Source organism: Delphinapterus leucas, chromosome 1 (assembly GCF_059928025.1).
Source record: "Delphinapterus leucas isolate spDelLeu-1000000601 "Yukka" chromosome 1, BTC_Dleu_Yukka2, whole genome shotgun sequence".
Lineage (NCBI taxonomy): Eukaryota > Metazoa > Chordata > Mammalia > Artiodactyla > Monodontidae > Delphinapterus > Delphinapterus leucas.
In genome coordinates, this window is record NC_143129.1 from 52,956,926 (window position 1) to 52,983,297 (window position 26,372).

Genomic DNA, 26,372 nt, shown 5'->3' on the forward strand with positions numbered 1-26,372 from the left:
CAATCTCTCTCCCTACCTTTCCCTCATTTTGTTTTGCATTTCTTAATAGAGTCATTGATTTTTTTTTAAATATAGTATTTCAGAATCCTTAGACCTTCATTTTAAGTTTCCAGCTTTAAAAATTTATTAATCAACCCAATATCAATTGCCTCTTTATTCAAAGTTAACCTTACTGGAAGAAGGGCAATGCAAAGCAAATAGAGATGTTTTTTGCATTCACTTCTCTTTTCTTCTCTTTTAAATCACTGTTGAAGGGTATACTGAATGCCTCTCTCAACCAGCAACAGTTTCTTCCCATTCATTTATTGGGCCAGGCCTTTCCCAGAAAACAGTATAATTGGTTTCATTTTTAGGTTTCCACAGAAAATCTCTCAGAAATATCTCAGGGAGCACAAGGTGCATGCAACAAGTCTCAAATGATACCATATATTTGAGATTATAAAGCTCTAATACCAAGCTCAAGAACATATTATTAAATAAAAGTCTCTCAGCACTTTACAAGAGTCCTAATAAAACCAGCAAAGGAGGGGCTTCCCTGGTGGCGCAGTGGTTGAGAATCTGCCTGCTAATGCAGGGGACACGGGTTCGAACCCTGGTCTGGGAAGATCCCACATGCCGCGGAGCGACTGGGCCCATGAGCCACAACTACTGAGCCTGCGCGTCTGGAGCCTGTGCTCTGCAACGGGAGAGGCCACGACAGTGAGAGGCCCGCACACCACGATGAAGAGTGGTCCCCGCTCACCACAACTAGAGAAAGCCCTTGCACAGAAACAAAGACCCAACACAGCCGAAAATAAATAAATTAATTTCCTGAATCTCCAACTACTGAAAAAGCACCAGATTTCTTCCTTTCATTCATTCATTTGCTCATTCATTCATTCATTCATTTGCTCATTCATTCATTCAACATGAAATTCACTATTGCCAGCAGTGTTCTAGGCCCTGGGGATTCAGTGGTAACAAGACAGGTTTCTGCCTTGTAGTGCTTACATTCTAGAGGGAGCAAGACAGGCAAGAAATCCATAACAAATAATATCCTATATTGTTAAGTACAATGAAAAAATGAAACAAGGTAATGGGGAACAGAGTAGAAGCAGGGAAACCAGTGGGACATGATTATGGTAGCCCAAGTAAAAGATGAAAGTAGGTTGGTGAAAAATAGTTAGGTTTAGCCCTTGCTGATGGATTTGATGTTGATGCCGAAACTCGGCCTCTGAGCAATGGTGCCAAATTGAGTCTCGGAGACAGAGTTCTGGATGATGTAGAAAAGAATAGCTTTATTGCTTAGCCAGGCAAAGGGGTACACAGAGGGCTCCTGTCCTTGAAAACTGTGTGTCCCAACCCGGGAGGATTTAGTGAGGAGTTTTATAGCAATGGTTCAAGGGTGGGGTTGCTGATAAGATTAGGGTGTGTGCAGGGCCTGCACCCCTTTAATCTGGTCTCAGGTGGTCTCCTAATCTTGATGAGCTTCTCTGGTTCCTTTAATCTGGAATGAAGAATACTAACACCTTTCATTTGTTGGGGGTGTTTTAGTTCTATAAAGAGCTCAAAGATATTGTCATGTGTATCCCTTGAGGAGAACCAGGACCTGCCCCAAGGCTGCACTAGTGTTTCTTGGCCGCTCCTCCCTTGTCTCTGCATCCCCTCCTCTCTCTGATTAGCAACTGTTCAAATCTGCCCTTTGGAACTCAGGAAATGTCATGGAGGCTGGAGTCTGTTCGCTATCAAAAAGAAATGGGGGACACAGAAAGGCTTCCATGCCCCGGAGCCCCATGGGGTCCTGCTCAGTTTCAATGTCAAGCTTGAGAAAGAGAGAAGCTGAGTATTACTTCATGATTTTGCCTGAGCAAATGACTGGCTAATGATGCCATTAGCTAAGATGGAAAAGACCTTGAGAGAAACTGGATGGGGTGGGGACATCAAGGATCCTCTTTATTGTGAAATCAAGTTTGAGATACCATCAAAGTGGACAAGAAGAAGAAGGAGAAGGAGAAGAAGGGGAAGGGAGAGCAGGAGGGGGAAGGAGAGAGGACAGGGAGGACGGGGAAAAGGAGACAACAAGAGTTGGATATACAAGTCTGAAGCTCAGGCGAGAAGCCAGGGCTGGAAATACAAATCTGAGAATCATCAGAATTCAGACAGCATTTAAAGTCATGGGACCAGATGAGTTCACCTCAGGACACGTGCAATCAGAAGGCATTCAAATCATGGCTTTGCCACATGTGAGCCAACTTGGGAAAAGTCTTTAACCTTTCTATAACCTTTCTGTCCGGGGTTGATATATATCTGAACAGGCCAGGAAATATGCATAGCGCTACACAAATACATGTTGCTGTCAAGCGCGTAAGAAATTAAATGCCACAAAAAGGTAGAAACAGTAAAACCGGGAATGAAAGTGCAAATTTCCTGACCATGGTAATAAATTACCAGTTACCTTAGCAGAAAAAATTGCCAGCAAATTCCCTGGAAGAAAGCACCACTGAGGAAAGTGAAAATAGGGTTGCCCCTACCTTTGGTCCACTGGAGAGAGAAAAGATTTTCATTAACAAATATAGCAATTGAAAATAGTACACCAAGCTATTAAAAGTGGATATTTCCAGGGGCTGAGTTTATAAAGAATGATTGATACCTGAAATTTTATCATGAACACATATTACTAACTGTCATGACATATACTACTAATGGGGAAAAAAATAGTAACTCATGAGCTATTGTCAAGAAGCTTCCAATGTGAGACACTTCCAATATGAAACTTGGAATTACCAAAGGACTATTAAAACTGGTCTCGATGGTGATTCTTGCTAAACTGTAAACTAATGTGTGTTGGTAAAGTAAAAAGCAAAATAAGAACCAAATGAATACTCTTACAAGTGCTAAGGTTTTAAAATATAATTATTCTAGAAATTTCAAAGATCCCATACACTCACCTATTATAAACTCAAAACTAATGAATAGGCAGACTTTTTTTTCTGATTGAACCCATCAATATTTGTTAATCTTTGGAAAGCATTTTTTAAAGTAGCAGATAAATTAAGGATTGCAAAATTACTGTATTACCATACAGTAAGTATGGAGGAAGCAAGATTATTGCCTGATTATATTCCTGCCATGCTTTTGCTTACTTATATATGCTTACCCTATTTATGTTATAGATTTTTTTCAATTTAACCTATACTCCATGGTTTTATTAGAACATCTTAGAGAGCTGCTACTCAGAAAAGACTTCATGTAATCTTTATGAAATTATAATTGCTGTTTTTAATGTCACTGTATGTTTTTAAAAATTCAGCACTAAGGGGGCCTTAAAGAAAACTGTAGTCTTTGCTGGTTTGAATTAAAAGGAAGACCCCTTCTAATCAGATAAACCTAAAGTCTTAACATGGTGAGAAATACTTTTCACGCTCTAAGTAAATCACTGAACAGAGAGCAGAATTTCTTAGTCTCCCATATCCCTTGCTGGCACTTCCATTCGTAATTCAAGGTAGTAAGCACTAGATGGCACTGCTGATTCTTAACCACGCAGTTGATTTTCCAGGTTTTATGCCAAGCTTAAGAATCCTATTAACAACATTCAAGTTCTTGGATAATTAAAGAAATTTTACACATTTCAAAGGGGGAAAAAAAACCTTAAGCCAGTTTAGCATGTTCTCTACTATAATCCTTTCCTAATTGCTATTATTCTAAATCAAGTTCTCTAGATGAGGTTTTAAATATATAACTTTGTATAAATATAACTATAAATGTAAATATTAAAATTTTTAAATCAAATATTGGTGTACTTTCAGATGATAATTATAATTTAAGTGGAAAGAAATAAGGTTCTCCAAAGGAAAGACTCAGTTTTCAGCTTTGTTAAGCAACTTGCCACTAACATCCTAAGAGCAGGAGGGGCAAGGAGCAAATTATGGGTTTAGCTTCTCAACTCTATGATGGTCTTAGGATCTTTATATAAACGCTCTTCTGTCCACTTTGGGACTGAAGTCTCCTGGTCTGTCCACTTAAAAACTAGAAGTGTCAATATGGCCAGTGCCCCACGCTGGCAGCGTCTGTACCTATTCTGGGCGTGTAAAGAGGGACTGACGGCGACAGTGAGAGGGCTCTTGCCTCACCCTTGCACATGCTCTCCTCAACTCTTCCCGTCGTTCAGATAAACAGCCAGGGCCGGGACTAGATCTTCACCAAGCTAATAAAACTGCTCCAAAATCAAAAGCCTTGGAAAGTAATCTTACGTTTTGAAACATCACAACTTTTTTTTTTAAGAATGTTTCTCTTTTACAAAGAGATACAAAGTAGCTTCTCAACTCACCACCAACAAAAGAAATACAAGTGATGCGGAAAATCTCTTAAAGCTAACACAGAGTGCCATTCACCAATTCATTCATTTATTCAATTAATGTGGCCATGTGCCTTGGATGGTGCTCAGAGCTAGTAACGTACCAGTGAACATAAGAGATGTGGGTCCCGGTCTGTATAAGGCCTACTATTTAGTAATAGATATTGTTAGTCATACAGTAATAATATTTTTAATGTTGCTTATAAGTCAACAGACACTGGCATCGCCTCAAATCCTTTTTGGAAGTAAGCCTGATATAAACCAATGAAAATTTAACTCACTGATCATGGTATCATGGCAGGAAAGAACATGGATCTACGGAGAGTGAGAAAATAATTCAAAAGAAGGCACTTTGGTCTTTGGTGCCCCAATCTGTTCCACGGAAAGCAAACTGCCTAGGTGGTCACACACAGCTGCACATACTCTTTGCTTCATTTTTATGAAGAAAAGCAAACAAACAGACACTGTAGATGCTTTACGAGAAAACAAATTGGGTGGTCTTCCTCAAATTGTTACTCCTTTCCTCCCAAAGTTCCACGTCACCTACATCTGCTTTAATAACTTCATCTTTACGGAAGTAAAATATTAACATTTTAAATACGGACTATGAATCATCAAGGAAATGATAAATTACAAATGCAAACAATTTTATCACATTAGAAGAAAGGCTTCCATTTTAGAAGGCTATTTTATCAAGAACCTCTTTCCTCAATTTTAGTCCTGAGGGTACACCATTCTCCAGTCATTCTGTCATGACAGACTGGTTTTAAGTCCCCGCTCTACACCTCACTCCCTGTGTGACCCTGTATTCCTCATCTCTCAGACGGAGATAATTCCGATGTCACGGTGATACAACACAACTAAGGGAGATCAGTGTGGAAAATGCTTGCGACAGTGCTTTGTACATAGTGAGGGCTTGATAACAACAACTGTCACAGTGTCCAAATTTCAGTGAAGAATTCCATTCATATATTCATAACAGGAATAGAAACCAATGATGAGTAAGATTTTAAGAGAGAAAAGCATCTAGCTTCTGTAAAGAAGATCAAGTCTCCTGGCTTGGCCATACTATTTTCTAGGATATGGGAAAAATTTAGCAAATCAGATCACTGAGCCAACGGCGGGCATCTTTAAGGAAACTTAGCAAACAAGAGATGAAACTGGCAGAAAGAAGAAGAGTCCCAATTTTCAAAATGACAGAGAATGCAAGTTCTGCAGACTACTAACCCACAACAGCATTCTAAGCAGACTATTAAAATATGCGGTTACTTAAAGAATACCATGGGGCCACCACTAAGGTTCAGTTAGTCCAGACAACACCATTTCCTTCTTTCACAGCAGACTAATACATCTAGGAAATATGACAGATATGATGTAGCAAGAAAAAAATGCCTTTGACAGTAGGTTTATACTATCCTTTGGATAAGAAGAAGAAATACGATTGAGTGATAATACACAGACTCATTATCTGCTAAATGGCTGCCAAATGCTACTTTTAATGGATACATAATTTCAATCCAGAAGGAAGTATCTAGTGACCAGTCTCGGGGCTTTATGTCAGTCCTATTCTGGTAACCCCAGTTTACTTGAATTAAGCCACAAAGCAGCCCTTAAGGTATGTCAGTGCCCTAAGAGAAGGGACGTGTCAGCTGGTCCTTTACTCCATCCCGGCTCCTAGAACAGGACATGGCATCCCGTGGGAGTTCATTAAATACTTGTTTGAATGAATTAAAAATGTGTCACTAATATGAAGTTAAGGGGATTAATAAATATCAGCAATGACTTAATCAGAAACCAAAAGGTCTTCACAGAGCAGAACGATGGCAATAGACCCAGGTAACTGCACGCAGAGGGAAAAGCCTAGCCTTTGTTGTTAGGTGAACCCTGGTTTCAATCTCGGTTCTGCCACTTGTCAAGGAGGGAAAGAGGGGTAGTGGGCAGAGAATTGAGGTGAACTTTCAATAGAAAGAGAAAAAAGGTCTTCCACATAAATCCAAAATTGATCACGTACGTAGTGAGAGAAGGTACAGTTTTTAGCTAGGGTGGCATGTAACTGGGGAAAATATTAATTCCTACTCCAAGAATATAGTTTAGAATAATCAGACATGAGGTTCTATCTGGACCACTTTTGAGAGTAAAAGCGGTCACTGTTAATTATGCTAGGACAACAGGTGCAAATTGGGGCTGCCCTCGGCAAACTGGGACATACGATTGCACTATTTACAGCACACATCAAAAGTTCTAGACATTTGAGTTGATAAAAAGTTAAATGGATCAACGATTTGCTGCAATTGCTTTAAAAATATATTAGTTCGGGCTTCCCTGGTGGCGCAGTGGTTGAGAGTCCGCCTGCCTATGCAGGGAACACGGGTTCGTGCCCCGGTCTGGGAAGATCCCACATGCCGTGGAGCGGCTGGGCCCGTGAGCCATGGCCGCTGAGCCTGCGCGTCCGGAGCCTGTGCTCCGCAACGGGAGAGGCCACAACAGTGAGAGGCCCGCATACCGCAAAAAAAAAAAAAAAATATATATATATATATATATATATATTAGTTCACTGAGTGCTTACTATATGCCTGGCACTAAGTCCTTTACATGTATTGACTCATTTAATATTCACAAAAATATTACGGAATATCATTATCTTATATGCAGATGAAGAAATGGAGTCACAGAGAGGTTAAATAACTTGCTCAAGGTTACTATTCAGCTTACCCTAAGGTTTACAGTAGCTGAAGAATTGGACTCCAAAGCCAGTGGCCCCTGGGTGTGTGCATTTAACCACTACAATATATAACCTTGGGCTGCACCAAAATGCATTGAATCAGGCAAAGGATAGTCCTGCTTGCCTCTGTTTCCGTCAGAGCACAGCTAGGGACATTGTTTTGATTCCCGGTCCATGGTTTTCATACAAACTAGGTATATGAGCATGTATTAAAGATGGCAAGGAGATGTGAGATGATGATACATATGGATGAGTAGAAGGAAATACTTAGCTTAGGGAAGAAAAGAGTTGGTAGGTCATGAGAATGGCTCAGCTATAGGATGGTCATAGGGAAGAAAAGTTAGACACAGTCTATTTTTTTTTAGACACATTCTTCTCATCAGCTTACAAACTTCTTTTAGCCATTGGGATCCAGTTCACATATGTAGTTAATTATATAATTAAATAATCATTCAATCAAGACAAAAGTTTCATGAAAACCTTACTACTTGTGATACACTCTGATATTTTCTATTCTATTCTACTCCATTTCTTCTCCTCCTCTTCTTTTAATGCTGGTCATATCCAACTAAAATTATTTTACAACCCCGGATTTTAGCCTAAAATTTGAAAAATACTGCTGTATATGGTCCCAAGGCGAGAAACTAAAGAGCAGTGGACAGACGTTACATGAAAGTATGTTTTAACTCAACATAAACAATAACTAAATACCTGCCAGAGCAGTTCAAAGTTGTAATGGGCTATTTCAGAACAAGGAGAGCTCCCCATCACTGTAGGTGATGTAGGTATCCCATCATAGGCTACAAATAGAGTAGAGGGGATTCAAGTATTAGTTAAATGGCTGGAATAGAAAAATATTAGGTTTTCTTTCCAAACCTGAGATCTCATTATTCTGAACCACATTTTTGTAACAGAAATAATATTTTCCCTTCAACAATGTCCATTTTCCAAAATACTTAGATATATTCCAAGCTACCAAGATGTAATGAAAGAAGGAAAGTTGTAAGGAGACAAGAAAAGAAAGAAGGGAGGCAAGAAAGGGAGGGAGGGAAGAAGGAGGAAGGGAAGAAAGGGAAGGAAAGGAAAGAAGGAAGAGAAGGAGGGAGGGAGGGAGGAAGAGAAAGAGAGAGGAAGGGAGGGAAAAACAGAAAAAAAGAGAACAGAGAGAGAGAGAAAAGAAATAAAACTAAATAGAATTTAAGTGCTTCCTAAGTAAATTAACGAGTTTTGCCTTCAAAATAAAGTCTAAAATCCCACTTTCCCAATCTCAACAAAAATGTAAATTGGGTTCACCAAGAGTGCAAGATTCCTAAGTACCCTGCATGAGAAAAAGAAGAAAAAAAGGCATCTGAAAATTACTCTGGGCTCTATAATTAGCTCTCATGGTTTTCTTTCAGATCATTCTGGATGATCAGATCAGAACAGAAGAGTGGAGACTGGCTCAGGACTTGATGTGTAAAATAGCTTTCAACAGGGTTCGGGCAATCCTTTTTGACAGGTATACACATTGCAACAATCCTCAAAGGCCACTTCTGGGAGATCCTTCTGACTCCTTTTGAAGATACTGCCAAGAAAGAGAAGAGAGAAAGTAGGAAGAGAAATCTAAACAAGAACAAAACAATTGAAAGGAAGACACTAACGCAAACCCCAAAGGATACAATTGATAAAGATTAAAAATTCTATTAGACTTGACCAACCATACAACCCGCGATTCCTGTGGGCTTATTACTAGCACATAGTGCTCTCTCACCACCAGGTATCTTGTTTAATCCTTAGAGCCGTGTTCATGATCAAATGCTAACACCATTGGTACGGGGCTACGGGTTGCTTTCTGAGTAAGACTGAGGTTTCAGTGGTGATCTCCACAGGGCTTCCTAAAAGAAATAAGAAAGTCCAAACTGGGGTAAATGATCTATCCAATACTGTCAAGAGCTCACTGGATGCTTTTCACCAAACTCAGTTTCCTCACAAGGTCTCAGAGGAAAAGGGCGCATGGACCAGAACAGCTACAATCCAGCCACAGCTGGTTTTATTTGGTATTACAGGGAGATGGCTACACATAAATTAAACAAATAAAAGTAAATAAAAAGATATCCTCAACTGTAAACTCCTCTTTCTGACAAAATGAAAAATTCAGTATTTACCCTCAATTAATACTATAGGTACATATACTACCAACATGTAATAGAAAGTCTTTGAAATTTACATACTCAAGCTAAGTGGTTTTGAAATGAAGTGGAAAGTAAGAAGCTTTTTGCTAAGACCATCTGGGCATCTTAGAAACCTGAATCCTGAGTTGGACCCATTCCCACATTGCTATAAACCACACTACAAACTCTCAAATCAGGGACAGAGTCCTTTGTGGAAAGATGAGTTCAGGAAATAAACTGAAACCAGACTTAAGTTTGACAAGTCAATGAAGACAGAGATTTGGAAGCAGAAGAAAAAGAAAGGTTGACATAATTCAGGTAGGGTGGAATTCGAAGCATGATGGGACCTTGGCAACACAGACCAGCTGGACCAAGATGAAGCCAAGACCAGGCCAGGCACTGTCTAGGGAAACACATACAAGCTCCAGAGGTCTGTCTACCAGGTGGACGCTTGCAAACCCAATGTACCATGGCCAAAGACACAGCAAGTTCACACTTGATTCAGGCAGACTTTGGGAACAGGAGAATGAATTCAAGGACAAGGTATGGCCCTGAGGTACAGATTCACAGTCAGAGCAAGACTTCTATTTCCAGCAATGTTGTGATCTAAGTCCACAAAAAACAAAACAAAACAAAAAAAACAACCTAGAAGTGCTGGATAAAATATGAGTCACAGGGAAGTGAGGGAAATTCTAGAAATTTGGGAAATTCTTCCTAAAACCAAGGAAGAACATAAACATAGATGTGTTATATTGGCACTGACACTTAGGCTGTCCAGAGAGTACTTGTTGATATGGGTAAGTAGGAAGCTTGGGTTTTCACAGCCATGTGGAAATAGATGATAAAGCCTCGGGTTTGTTCAATGTGCAGAAGTGGAACAGAGCCCCTCCTTGCCCCTATAAGCCCTCAAAGGGCTACTTTCTCAGTAAAAAGAGATGACAAGGAAACTGTCTATCTCGGCATAGACGTCTGGGGCCGGGGGAGCTTCCCAAAACACAAGGATCAAATTTTACTACCTAATTGAAAGGAAGGAACACTTCCAAACTCATTTTAGGAGGCTGGCATTACCCTGATACTGAAGCCAGGTGAAGATGCTACAAGAAAAGAAAATTACAGGCCAATATCCCTGATGAACATAGATGTGGTGAACATTCTCAACAAAATACTAACAAACTGACTTCAACAGCACAGTAAAAGGGTCATATATCATGATCAAGTGGGATTTATCCCTGGGATTCAAGGATGGTTCAACATACACAGATCAATAAATGTAATACACACCACATTAACAGAATGATAATTTCATTAGATGCAGAAAAAGCATTTGACAAAATTCACATCCCCTCAAGATAAAACTCTCAACAAATTAGTTATAGAAGCAATACACCCCAACATAATAAAAGCCATATATGACAAGCCCACAGCTAACACCTTACTCAATGGTGAAAAGTTAAAAGCCTTTCTTCTAAGATCAGGAAAAAAACAAGCATGCCCACTCTCACCACTTCTGTTCAACATATACTACTGTAAATCCTAGCCACAGCAATTAGGCAAGAAAGATAACTAAAAGGTATCCAAATTAGAAATTAAGAAGTAAAATTAATCCCTGTTTGCAGATAAGATGATCTTAGATATGAAAACCCCTAAAGACTCCATCAAAAAAACCTGTCACAACTAATAAATGAAATCAGCAAAGTTGCAGGATAAAAAATCAATATAGAAAAATCAATTGTGCTTCTATACACTAACAATGTGCTATTTGAAAGAAATTTTAAAAGCAATTCCATTTACAGTAACATCAAAAACAACAATATACTTAGGAATAAATTTAACCAAGGAGGTGAAATATCTGTACACTGAAACCGATAAGGCACTGATGAAAGAAGTTGAAGAAAACACAAACTAATACTGGAAATCCAGTGTTCTTGGATTGGAAGAATTAATATTGTTAAAATGTTTATACTACCCAAAGAGATCTACAAATTCAATGCAATCCCTATCAAAATTCTACTGTCATTTTAATATAGAAAAACTATACTAAAATTTGTATGGAACCACAAAAGACCTTGAATAGCCAAAGCAATCTTGTGAATGAATAAAGCTGGAGACATCATACATTCTGATTTCAAACTATACTACAAAGCTATGGTAATCAGAAGAGTATGGTACTGGCACATAGACCAATGGAACAGACTAGAAAGCTTAGAAATAAATCTTTTTATATAGAGTCAACTAAACTCAGAAAAGGACACCAAGAACACATAATAGGAAAGGGCAGTCTCTTCAACAAATGGTGCTGAGAAAACTGGATATTCACATGCAAAAGAATGGAATGACTGGACCCCCCATCTTACACCACTCATAAAAGTTAATGTGAAATGTATTAAAGACTTAAATGTAAAACCTGAAACCATAAAACTTCTAGAAGAAAACATAGGGGAAAAGCTCCTTGACATTGGTCTTTGCAGTGATTTTTTTGGATAAGAGACCAAGAGCACAAAAGCTAAAATAAACAAGTGGGACTACATCAAACTTAAAAGCTTCTGCAGAGCAAAAGCAACAATCAATAAATTGAAAAGGCAACTTACAGAAAAAGAGAAAATATTTGCAAACCACATATCTGATAAGGGGTTAATATCCAAAAAAATATGAAGATCTCACACAACTAAGTGGCAAAAAAAAGCAAATAATCCAATTAAAAATAGGTAAAGGACCTGAACAGACATTTTTCCAAATGGCCAAAAGGCACATGAAAAGGCGTTCAACATCACTAATCATTAGGGAAATGCAAATTAAAACCATGATGAGATACCATCTCACACCTGTTAAGATAGCTATTATCAAAAAGACAAATGTTAACCAACATTGGTGAGAATGTGGAGTAAAGTGAATCATTATACACTATTGGTGGAAATGTTAACTGTTACAACCATTATAAAAACCTCATAGTGGTTCCTCAAAAAATAGAACTACCATATGATCCAACAATCCCACTTCTAGGTATATAGCCAAAGGAAATGAAATTGGTAGCTGGAAGATGTATCTGCACTCCCATGTTCATTGCAGCACTATTCACAACAGCCAAAATATGGAAACAACTTAAATGTCCATCAACAGATGAATGGATAAAGAAAATGTGGTATATCTATACAGTGGAATATTATTCAGCCATTAAAAAAGGAAATACTGCCATTTGCAACAACGTGGATGAACCTGGAAGGCATTATACTAAGTGAAAGAAGCTAGACAGCACAGAAAGACAAATACTGTATGGTATTACAAGTGGAACCTGAACAAAACAAAACAAACCTGACTTCATAGAAAGAGAGTAAAATGGTGGTTACCAAGAGTTAGGAGGAGAAGTAAATGGGAAGATGTAGCTCAAAGGGCCAAACTTTCAGTTATAAGTTTTAAGAATCTAATTTACAGCAAGGTGACTATAGTTAATACTATGCTATTATATACTTATATACTTGAAAGTTGCTGAGAGTAGATCTTAAGCATTCTTACCACAAGAAAAAAAAAAAGAGTTAACTACATGAAGTGATGATGTATTAATTAGCTTGATCTTGCATAATCGTTCTACAGTGTATACATATATAAAATCATCACCTTTTACACTTTAAATACATACAAGTTACATTTGTCCATTATTCCTCAATGAAATTAGAAAACAGAACAAAACAAAACAATCAAAAAGAATCAAATTGGTATACTGATATTCCCTATTAAAAATGTCTTTCTACTGTTGAAAAGAATTATCCTACCTATGTAATTCAGGAACCCAGAACTGAGAAATTAATATTAAAGTAATTCAGGAACCCAGAGCTGAGAAATTAATATTAAAGTGATCAAGGGTGGGAAACACACTCGCAGTACCTGTAAAAATGAAAGGCAAACTCTCTCTGGAGCAGTGGTTCTCAACCTTGATGGTGGAGCTTTAAAAACTTTGAGGCTTCAGTCTCACATTCAGAGTATCTGAGTTAACTCGTCTGGGATTCAACCTGCCATCCTAATTTTAAAGGCTCACTAGGTGATTCCAATGTGTAGCAAAGACTAAGAACCACTGCTCTGGAGGGATATGCCTTCAGTGCAGGTCACACAGGATCTCCACCAAGCATGACTGAGAAAACAAAATTTTACAACACCCAAAGGAGCAATCCACCATAAGCAAGAATAGGCAGAAATAACAAAAAACAGAGTTACACCCACAAGAACTTTAGAGATAACTGAATTATTTGTTACAGACTATATAATAAGAACATATAAAATAAAGATGAAAAACCCAAAAATATAAAACTGTAGAAAAATACAAGCACAAAATAAAATTAGAAATGATACACTCATTGATTTTAAATACTCAATAAGTGAGTTAAACAGCAGATTAACAGACCTGTAGAAAAAAGTGGAGGCCTAGATGACTGACCTGGAGAAAATACCTGGAATGTGACACTGAAAGATGAATAACTGGAATTGCAACAGACAAATTGAGTCATGCAGGATAAATGAGAAGGTTCAACATATACCTAATCCATGTTCCAAAAGAAGAGAAAATGGAGGAGAGGAATATTTAAAGAGATAATGAATGACATAAAATAGTTCAGAAAAAAGTACAGAGAGAGAGAGAGACAGGGAGAGAGAACAAAGGAGATGTCAAGAAGCACAAATGACAAAGCAAATGATGTAAATGTTAACAGTAAGTGAATCCAGATAAAAGGTCTAGGAGTGTTCCTTGTTACTATGTTTACTTTTGCAACTTTCTTCTAAGTTTGAAACTATTTACAGATAAAATGGTTTTTTTAAAAAAAATTTTTTTGGCCACACTGCTTGCAGGATCTTAGTTCCCTGACCAGGGATTGAACCCGGGCCCTTGGCAGTGAAAGCACAGAGTCCTAACCACTGGACCTCCAGGGAATTCCCTATTAAAATTTTTTTAAGAGATAATGGCTATTTTCCAGAATTAATGAGAAATAAGGATTACCAAATTTGAGTTTCAAGCAGGATAAATAAAACTAAATCCACACCTTAAGCACATCACATTGGAAACTATAAAATATGAAAGGCAAAGAAAGTGTCTTAAAAGTTATCAGAGAAATCATAAATTATCTATAAAGAGCAAAAGAAAATCACAATGAGACTATGTCTCACACATGTTAGAATGGCTATTATTGAAAAGACAAGGAATAACAAATGTTGGAGAGGATATGAAGAAAAGGGAATCCTACACTGTTGGTGGGACTGTAAATTGGTACAGTCACTATGGAAAACAGTATGGAGATCTCTCAAAGAACTAAGACTAGAACTATTATATGACCCACCTATTCCACTTCCTGGTACTTACCTGAAGAGCACAAAAACACTAATTCAAAAAGATATATGCACCCCTATGTTCACTGCAGCATTATATACGATAGCTAGGATATGGAAACAACCTAAATGTCTATCAGTGGATAAATGGATAAAGAAGATGTAGCATATATACACATTAGAATACTGTTCAGCCATAAAAAAGAATGAAACCCTGCCATGTGTGACACCATAGATGGACCTTGAAGGAGTTAGGCTAAGTGAAATAAGTCAGATATGATTTCATTTATATGTGAAGCCTAAAAAACCAAAACAAATGAGCAAACAAAATAAAACAAAAACAAACTCATAGATACAGAGATCAGATTAGTGATCTCCAGAGGGGAAGGGTGCTGAGGGTGTGTGAAATGCGTGAAGGGGGTCAACTGTATGTTGATGGATGGTAACTAGACTTGTGGTAGTGACCACTTTGTAGTGTACACAGATGTTGAATTACAATGCTATATATCTGAATCTTACACAGTAATCAAAACAATATTATAGGCCTAAAAAAAATATCTATAGTGAAACAACAATTAGACTCAATAGACTTCTTAACAGCAACCACCTGGAGGATTTTCAGAGCTCACCTTATCTTCTACTGAGTCTATGATCATAATATTTTCTCTCAGCTGCCACATATTCTGTCCTAATTGAGGGAGAAGACTGAACTGAGCTCAACTCAGCACTATCAAGGACTTCAATTGGAAGAGATTGGGACAAGAGGAGCTGAAAGTAGTGATAAGCTAAATATCAATAAGTATGGTGCCCTTGGAGATTTATTGAGCATTAGCAATCCAAATGAAGAAACAGAAGTACTACAGAATCTCATCCACTATTCACTCCCTTCCAGCCAAATGACAAGCTTAAAAGAAACTTGTCTTTCTAAATTGATATGTTAAATACTTCCTTTCACTGACAATATCAAATGTTGGCAAGGATATGGAATAACTGGAATGCTCATATGTTGCTAGTGGGAATATAAAATAATAAACCACTTTGGAAAACAGTTTGGCAGTTCTTAGAAAGTTGAGATGCATTTATCATACAACCTAGCAATTCCACTCTTAAGTATTTGCCCAAAAGAAAGAAACACATGTCCCCACAAACACTTGGACATGAATGTTCAGAGCAGCTTTTTTTATAATCACCCAAAACTAGAAACAATACAAATGTTCATCAACAGATGAATAGATGAATTATAGTATATCTATACGATGGAATATTACTCAGTATTAAAAAGGAACAAACTACCGCTATACATAATTACACGATGACTCTCAAAAACATTATCCTAAGCAATAAGCGAAAGACCCAGAGTTCATAATTCATGAGTCCATTTATGTGAAACTTTGGAAAACACAAATCTAATCTATAGTAACAGCTAATAGATGAAACTTCCCTAGAGCCATGGGAGATGGTGATTAATAGGGAAGGCAGCGACACAGGGGAAATTTGGGACTGATAGAAATGTTCTCTATTTTTATTGTAATGATGGTAACATGAGTACATACATTTGTCAAAACTAATAAAACTGTACACTTGAGATGGATGCATTTTATTATATGTAAATGTACCTCAACAAAGTTCATTTTTAAAATTTCCTCTTGCCACAAACATTTTCAGCTGTTTTCCCACACATACTTATCATTTCATCATGATATACTTTTCCTACATTTTCTTCTCTTTGTTGTCTTTATCATTGTCTCACTTTTGAAACATAATTTTTCCCATTCATCTTAGGCTAGGTCATTAATTTGAAATTATTTTCTTTTTGCTCTAAAAAGTAGGATATGATGGAGAGATCCTGGTGTAAAGAAAAGAGTTGTAGAGTGCTCAAATCCCAGCTTTACCGATTACTGGCTATGTTACCTTGAGCATTAGTTAAACACTCTGAACCTCAGTTTCTTTATCTGTAAAATGGAAATTGTAATAACACCACCTCTTAAGGATGTAAGGCATGTAAAAATTTTGGCAGAGTAGGCATTCAGTAAATGTTCATCTCAGTTCAACAAACGATATTTTCATTTAAATTCTTTATCATTTATATTATAAGCTAGACAGAGGAATTAACCTAAATAAAATTCAGTGAACTTAGTTAAGTAGAATCACTACCCAATAGTGACTTAAGTGGGACTGAAGAAGTACATGAAAGCAATATCACTCAAAGCTGAATCTGTGAACCAGTGCCCATCCATAAACTGCTACCAGTGTGAACAAGATAAGTATAGAAATTCCAAGTATTTAGAAAACTTTAGAGAAATTTGATATGATCCTGTATGATCTATATCAGTAAATGTGATTCAGAGTTTAAATCTTGTATAGGAGAAGGTTCTAGAGTAATTGCTCAGATTAAGGAGTTTGAGCCAAAATGTAAAGCAACACATTTCTTCCTTCATCAAGAAAATCTTACTATGAAAAAAAGTCAGCCAAACTAATGTGCTTAGTGACATAGTAAAAATTATGAATTACATAAAAGCTAATGCATTCCATTTGAGAGTATTCTCTTTATGTGATAATATGGAAGCTGATCACAAACAACTGCAATTGTATACTAGGTACAGTGGTTATCTAGGAGAAAAGTTCTGTAGAGAATGTTTGGACGTTGAATAAATTCAGAGTTACCGATAAATAAGAAACCAGTTTGGGCTCAACTTTTTTTTTTTTTTTTTTTTTTTGCGGTACGCAGGCCTCTCACTGTTGGGGCCCCTCCCGTTGCGGAGCACAGGCTCCGGACGCGCAGGCTCAGCGGCCATGGCTCACAGGCCCAGCTGCTCCGCGGCATGTGGGATCCTCCCGGACCGGGGCACGAACCCGTGTCCCCTGCATCGGCAGGCGGACTCTCAACCACTGCGCCACCAGGGAAGTCCTGGGCTCAACTTTTTAAAGATATGTATTAGACAGCGAGACTCGCCTATTTTTCTGAAATCTTTATGTTAATAATCTTAATATTTCCAAACAAGGAAGAAATGTAACATGTTTTCTAGTAGCAGATGACTGAAAAGTCAAAATAAACGTTAGAAGCATGGAAGAACAGTTTTCACAGATTGTTATGTCATGTTTCATAGTTTAACAACAATTACCCATGCAGCAGGTAATGATTTTGATATTGCACATCTGCACAAAATGATTACCAAACACCTGACAGAATTGATAGAATGTTTAAAATTTTTATACTCCATCAAAAGAAGATCCATGCATAGGAAATTCATGGAACCATAAACTCATTCATTGAAACATAATTTAAATTTAATATAACTTTACAGGATAAATTGTTGGAACTGGCCACTGATGCAGCATCGACAATGAGTTTTGAAAATACTACATCACTTTCTTTGTTTTTAAAAAACATTAAAAATGAATATCTTCAGCCGGTGAAATTGCTTTAAAATCTCTTCCTCTATTCCTATCAGCATACCTCTTGAAACTGGCTTTCTCTATTATGATGCTATTAAAACAAACATAGAAACAGTCTGGATATACATTATATGCTGCAAATAGTGTTATCATCAATTGAACCTGGACTGGATAAAGTAGCGAGCAAGAAGCAAGTTGATCACAATAAAAGTTTTTAAATGGATATACATGATGTCCATAAAATGTACATATATAGGACATGGAATATAGAGATTTACTATATCCTTCATAAATGTTTTGTTTAATATAATTGTAGAATATAGTAATAGTAATCTCTGTACTAATCATCTATACATATACTTTCAATAAACAATGTAAATAGTTTTGGTAACTCTTTTCTCTTTTTATTCTGTGTTATGCTTGTTCTGTTTATATTTACATAAAGACAGACATATAGGTCACTGAGACAGAATAGAAAGCCCAGAAGCAAACCACACACATACAGTCAAATGATCTTTGACAAGGACGCCAAGATTACACAATGGGGAAGAGATAGTCTTTTCAACAAACGGTGTTAGGAAAACTGGATATCCACATGCAAAAGAATGAAACTGGACCCTATCTTAAACCATACATACACACACATATGAAACCCTCAAAATAGATTAAAGACCTGAAACTATAACATTTCTAGAAGGAAACATAGAGGGAAAGCTTCATGACATTGGTCTTGGCAATGATTTCTTGGATATGACATCAAAAGCTCAGGCAAAAATAGCAAAAATAGACAAGTTCTGTTTATATTTATTAAAATGTAATTTAAAAATTTTTATGTTCATCTGATTATATCTGTTGAACTACTTATTTAAAAAATAAGCTTAGGGGCTTCCCTGGTGGCGCAGTGGTTGGGAGTCCTCCTGCCGATGCAGGGGACTGGGTTCGTGCCCCGGTCTGGGAGGATCCCACGTGCCGCGGAGCAGCTAGGCCCGTGAGCCATGGCCGCTGAGCCTGCACATCCGGAGCCTGTGCTCCGCAACGAGGGAGGCCACAACACTGAGAGGCCCGCGTACCACAAATATAAATAAATAAATAAGCTTATGATTTCAATGTCTTTTTGTTCATTTTTAATACAATCATTTTCATCGAAATTTTACAAAATCATTAGTGTATGATGATTTGGTAACTTAAGTTGGTCCTTCCTCACAGATAGTTAGAAACCTTTTTTAGAGCATCTATACAGAATCTGGGAGTAAAGATAGTGCCTTATGCTGCATTTTTCCTCAGTTTAAGTTTTAGGAGAGACCTTTGATTCTGAACATCTGTTGGTGTTTCCCTAGGATAATGGGGAAAACCAACATGGAGGAATTCTGAGGAAAAAAATGTGGTTTTACAAGGACCCACTGTATAGCACAGGGAACTCTGCTCAATATTATGTAACAACCTAAATGGGGAAAGAATTTGAAAAAGAATAGATACTTGTATATGTATAATTGAATCACTTTGCTGTACACCTGAAACTAACACAACATTGTTAATCAACCATACTCCAATATAAAATAAAAAGTTAAAAAAAAAAAAGGGATAAAATAAACTGTTGGGAGACACACACACACACACACACACACACACACACACACACACACGCACTGTGGTTTTAGCAAACTAAGGGTGGTCCAACAGAAAGTTTCCCGCTCTTAAGACTGTGCTGCCACCCTGTGGCCATTCTTCTTATGACCCCAAGCTAGAAGATGCATCCTCTGCTATTTATCTCCCTTTCCTCTCAACCCTAACACTTATCTTTCCCACCAAATTCTGTAGTGAACTTCATGAAGCCTACTGAACTCTCTGCTCTTCTTTATTTCATGCTTGCTTTTTTTCTTCAGTTTCTTTTTTGAAGTAGTTTGTTACTGCTACATGAATGTGGACATCATTATTCAGTGTCAACCAAACTGCAATGAAAGCAATGAATTATATAATTAATTGGGCACAGTACGTTCAAGTAAAAGTGAAATATTTTAGCAATAACATAGAAATTATTTTACTTTTTTCCATCCAAAGTGAAAGTCACCTTATATGAAGCAACTAGCAACACACAGACCATCTTGGATATATCCCAAATTGGGATGCCAGAACATAGATTAGAAACAAATTTTAGTTTACAACTAAACTAAGTAAAGGTCTTTTAGAAACATATATCAGTGTACAAGAATTTGGCCTTTATAAGCTTCTTCATTATAATTTCATATTACTTTTATATAGATAATATATATCATAACTCATCTGACTAAAGATGAAACATGGCAAGTTAACAAAGGAAGACAGAAGAAAGAAGTCTGTTTGAGAATCTAGATGTTTCTTCAACCCTTCTCCCTTCCTGTAAATGTCAACTCAGCAATAATAATTGTGAGCAGGAAGCCCATGATCAAGGTCCTTTGTTTCTCTGTGATTAAATTCAGCTTTAAAAGTCATTCTGTGCAACCTAAAGGAAGATCTGCAAAGTCAGTCTCCTTTAGAGTTTTCAAAACTAACAGATGTAAAAACAAACAAACAAAAAAAAAAACAGTAGCTTAAAAAATGGTGGCTCATGCAAAAGAATGAAATTGGATTAAAGACTTACATGTAAAAGCTTAAACTGTAAAACTACTAGAAGAAAAAATAGGGGTAAAGCTGCTTGACATTGATCTTGGTGATGATTTTTTTGAATATGACACCAAAAGTGCAGGCATCAAAAGTAAAAATAGACAAGTGGGACTGCATCAAACTAAAAAGCTGCTGCACAACAAAAGAAACTTAGGGTAAAATGGCATCCTACAGAATGGCAAGCAATATTTGCAAACAACATACTCGATACGGGGTTAATGTCCAAAATGTATAAGGAACTCATACAACTCAACAGCAAAAACAAAACAATCTGACTTAAAAAAGGGCAAAGGACCTGAACAGACATTTCTCACAAGACATACAAATGACCAACAGGTATATGAAAAGGTGCTCAAACATTATTAATCATCATGGAGATGCAAATAAAAACCACAATGAGATATCACCTCGCACCTGTTAGGATGGCTATTATCAAAATGACAAAAGATAACAAGTGTTGGCGAAGATGGGGAAAAGAGAATCATTGCGCATTGCTGGCGGGAATGTAATTTGGTACAGCCATTATGGAAAACAGTATAGTGGTTCCTCAAAAAATTAAAAATAGAACTGCCATATCATCCAGCAATCCCACTTCTGGGTATTTATTCAAAAGAACTGGAATCAGGATCTCAAAGAGATATCTGCACTCCCTTACTCATTGCAGAATTATTCACAAGCAGTGATGATACAGAAACAACCTAAATGTCCATTGACAGACCAATGGTTAAAGAATGTGGTATATACATACAATGGAACATTATTCAGCCTTTCAAAAGGAAATCCTGCCATTTGCAACAACATGGATGAACCTGGAGGGCATTCTGTTAAGTGAAATTAACCAAATACAGAAAGACAAATACTGCATGATCTCTTACATATATGAGGTGATTAAAATGTTAATTAGCTTTATTGTTATGATCATTTCACAACATACAAATACATCAAAAGATCAAATTATACACGGTAAATATATACAATTTTATTTGTCAGTTACATCTCAATAGAGCTGTTTTAAAAACTGGCTGGCTACTTGGGATTGCCTATCTCTAAAATTACCTTAAAATGCAATTGGTAAATATACTAGTGGATAGAGGCTCATTATTAAGGTAATATTTTTAAGTGGAATATCATTTGTTAAGGTCAAATAAAAGGTGAAATTTGAGGATCAACTTTTGGTTTTATATTTACCAGTTCACTGAGCTAGCAGGCGAAAACGGAGGCAAGAAGTAGGGACAGAAAGGCATGACCAGTGGCCAGTGGTGGGGAAGGAATGGGATGCAATAGAGTGAGCAAGCACCAAAGAAGGAAAATGTCACTGAAAATTAGCTATTAGCTGAGGAGGTAATGAATACACTTGAGACCCGTAAAAGGCACAAAGATCAACCTAAAATACTGACGCTAGAAGGAGCCTCCGAGAGGAGAAGGGAAAGGGCTGTTGCTATTGTGGAGACTGGAAGTTTGACTATGAGAAACAAAACTGAGTGGTGACGCTGCTGCAAGAAGCCTTCTAGGTGCTTCCATCATCCCTGATGGATTGTTTTTAGAGTAGTATATATGCTTAAGAACTTCGGGTGGTAACTAATGGAAACACATACTAGTGATCACCACGCACTCCTTCAAGTGGGCTGAGGAAGAGGAGAGCGAGAATAATGAGGGTGAGCACAATGAATCATGGTTATCAACACGGCGAGTGCCCTAGGAGAGGTGTGGAGACGAAGGGGGCAGGGGGAAAGCATGCAGAAGGATGAGTGGCTCTTCCATCAGCCACAGAGGAAGGGTCACAGCTGATACAGGGGCAAAGTTTGTCTTAAACTGGAGGGAACCACACACATAATAGCAAGAGTCTCCCAGGGAATGTGCAAGATGAGGGAAATTGTTAGCACGTAGTAACCCAGGTTTGGACAAAATAAAGAGCTCCCCACCCCCACCCCCGCCGCCCTGCCCTGGCTTCAGGGACTGTGGGGCTATTAGTAGAAAGTGCCTCCCTTTGGGGAAGTCTAGTCTCTGCTCCTTTTGCAGGGGCCTCCCTCTCACAGAAGGGTGAGCCTCCCAAGGAGGGGCCCTGGCACCTCCACAGGTAACAGGACCAACAAATCTTGTCCACACCCCAAGCTTGGCACCTACTCTAGATCAGAACAAAGGTGCTGAGCTCAGGACTTGATTCTCGCAGCCAGAGGGAGAAAAACCCCAACACGTTCACTTAAACAGTAAGATATTACACTTTTATCCAGAATGGAATATGCATTCATGTATATTTTCATCTCTGGAACAGGTGGTTTGAAATGCAAATAAAGTAATAAGTGTCAGAGCCGTATCCTAGCAGTAGCTACTTTGCAAACGTTACCATGGCACCAATTCAACAGCGTTCTTAGAGGCAGCCACACCTCAGCAAGGTCTTTCTAACTCAGGACAGCCAAGTTCAAAGGAACTGACAGACACAAACTGGGAAAGAGTCCTGAACCGATACAGGAGGTGAATTTTACAACACAATTGCCCGCTGAATCTACTTGAAACAGGGTATGGGACTTCAACGGGGAAAAAAAGGGAATGGACCAACTCCTAGAACACCTGGAATGTGATCCAAGGCTGGAGACAAAATGATGGTAATTATAACTGCTAACATTTGTTTTTAGTTGCTAACAGATTGCGCACAGATTGGGAAGGGCAAACTCCATTTTCCAATTACTCCAGTGCAAACCGTGCTTTACCAGTACTCACTAATCCTAGTTGAGTGAAAAGAAAGCAGATTGTCCTCATGTATGGATCATTTGTGTTTAAACTAAGGAAGGCTGTCCTCTCACAGCCGTAGCCCAGGGGGCCACTCACAGGGAGTAGATGCCGGGAGCTGGGCTCTGCAGCTCTCTACTTCCTACTGCCAGTAGATCTGCTTGACTGAGGGCAACATGCATTTCCCAAGCACAGACAAAGCAGAAGGAAAAGGACTAGGTGGTAGGGACACAGGATGGTGGGGAAGCCAACCCAGCCTGTGAACCAATCAAGGTTCCTGAGGTAGTCCCTGGGCTAAACAGGACATGTCTCAGCCTGATTAGGAGAGGACGAAAGGTCAGATACCAAAAGTTAACAAGACAAGACAGTCTGTCGTAAATGGCAAATTGATGATATAAACTACAAATTCTGTAAGTGTTCAAAGGAGGCAGGAATTCTTTCCTGCTTCCCCTTCAGATGAGGGTGATTAAAATCTGCTGAAAAAGTGAAGACCTGCCAATACGGAACCGCCGTTGGTTGACCCTAAAAAGCCATCAACAAGAAGGAAACTCCAGAACTCCCATCATTACATATAAAAGCCACTAGTCCTCAAGATCTCCTTTAAGACAGTAATGATGCATCATTCATGGCCAAAATAGCTATAGGAGAGGGAGGCAAAGGAAGGCGTGCTTAGAAAAGCAATCAGGACTTTCCATACTGCCTTTATCTTGAAAACACGAAGACTTCTCCTTCCCAGAAGGATAATTCTGGGACTATTACATATAGTTATCTCTGCACACCCCACTCCAAAAAAAAAGTAAAGGCAGAAAAGGGCCTCTTGGTACTGCTTCCATAACATTTTAACCAAATCAATCTGTAAATTTCCTATGGGTGAGTTGACATTGTAATTTAAGTTGTAACCTGGATATCAGGTATGCCGCCCAATGGCAGACCACATTCAGGGCACAATATTCAAAAGAAAGTGAGACTTTGGTCTTGGTTTCAGCAAGCTTTGATATTCGGAGAGATCCAGTTTCATGAGTAAGGCTGAGAGAGGAGCAGATCCAAGGAGAAAACAACACTCAGGATCAAGCAGGAGATGCTGTCAGGTTCTAGGTGATCAGCCCACTGCCAAGGGTTAAGAAGGAAAAGAGTCCAGGATCCCATGGAAAATCTATGCAAGGTGTAAGAAGCCTAAGGGAAGGAAAATACAGCACTAAGGAGCCAACTGCGGTAAACACCCAATTCTATGGACTAAGTTGACATGTCAGAGATTACATGAAATCTGGAATTTGATGGGTATGCGGTGCCCAGAGTTACTGAAGAGATATCAGCCATTAGGATAATGGTGACATGGGTAAAGTTATATCCCATCCACAGCTGGACTGAAGCTCCTAAAATATTTTCTTCCCAGGACAGGATTAGCAAAGGAACGCTGCAGGTTTCAGCCTGGAGATCAGGCTGTATCAAATACAAATACTGAGGTGATCTGGGTTGAGGAAGACAGAAGTTGATCAAAAAGCTTCCATATGAGAGGCTGTAATAAATACTTTTGAAGCGATAAATTAGATTTCGAAAAGTGAGAAATTAATTTTGTTGCAATGGTCAGTTTATCCCTTTAAAATTTTCTGCTTTATTCATTTTGCTGCCTGGACAAAGAGTTTAATGTACAAACAATACACACTAGAAGAAAATAACAAGGAATACTTAAACTCTTTGATGGGAAGTCTTTTCTAAATACAGTAGTAAAAAATAAATCATAATGGTAATTAGACCACATAAAATGTAAAATTTGGCTCAATTAAAAATACCATCAGCATAATTGGGCTTCCCTGGTGGTGCAGTGGTTGAGAGTCCGCCTGCCGATGCAGGGGACGCGGGTTCATGCCCCGGTCTGGGAGGATCCCACATGCCGCGGAGCGGCTGGGCCCGTGAGCCATGGCCGCTGAGCCTGCGCGTCCGGAGCCTGTGCTCCACAACGGGAGAGGCTCCAGCAGTGAGAGGCCCGCGTACCGCAAAAAACACAACAAAAAAAATACCATCAGCATAATTAAAAGGCTCTATAAACCAGGTAAGATATTTGCAACAAATATGACAGCTAATGTTCTTGATACATAAGGAGTTATTGCAAATCAATCAGAAAAACCTCAAACAAACAAAAAAAAATGGTAAGGGATCATATATCTTTCACAGAAGAATAAATACTACAGACCAATAAGCATGTAAAAAGGTATACTTTGTACCTTTTCACCAGGAATTGAAAAGGTACAAAGTATAACCATAAAGAGATACGGATGCTCACTTCTCAAATTGACAAAGGGCGTAATAAGCAACACTGGGAGACAGTGACAAAATTGGTACATCATCCTAGGAAGCAATCTGACACAGCTTGGCCTAATAATACAACCTTTAGTACTCTACATTAAAGAATTGGAGACATGAACGATTTATTTACAGAAATGTTCATCAAAGTATTATTTATAATAATGATAAGAGGAAAGAACCTGTTATCGTTTTGTGATAAAATAGCCATGAACATTGTGTTTTTTGAAGAAAACCCTCATGACATAATACAAAGTGAAGAAACAAAGTATAAAACATGGTTATTATGTTGTGCATTGCAAACATACACAGCAAAAAGACTGGGGGGAATAGACCTGTTAACAGTGATGGGAATGTAAACTGATACAAAGTGGTATGAGGGTTTTTTTTATGTACCAGCATTTTAAAAAATATTCTACAAAAGAAACACGTAATACTTTTAAAATAAAAAGTTACTTTAAAATGTTTCTAAAACTATATTATAATGCCCTTGGCTGCTGCTTAGGAACAATGATACTGAAGGAATATTTTTGTAAAGGAAAAATCATTACTTAAAATCTTAACTTTGGGGGCTTAATGTCCAAGAAGCTATTTATTTGGAATATCCTGAAGAATCATCTTTGCTTTCCAGAATAGTAAAGTTTCCGAAATGCTCTAATAAGACCCACCCACTGGAAATAAAACTCTCAAATGTCAATGAATGAGGGTCCACAACCCAAAGAATGCTCAAGTGGCACTTCTCCAAGAAGTCTTTACCATTAAGCAAAATAGACCCTAAGATTCTATTCCCCAAAAG

General features: G+C 38.1%; 1 protein-coding gene across 2 annotated transcripts in view; it reads right to left on the minus strand.

The window, feature by feature from the left end:
• Positions 1 to 26,372, minus strand: part of RGL1 (ral guanine nucleotide dissociation stimulator like 1) — a 281,489-nt gene that overhangs the window by 242,878 nt on the left and 12,239 nt on the right. The gene's annotated exons all lie outside the window — the stretch shown is intronic.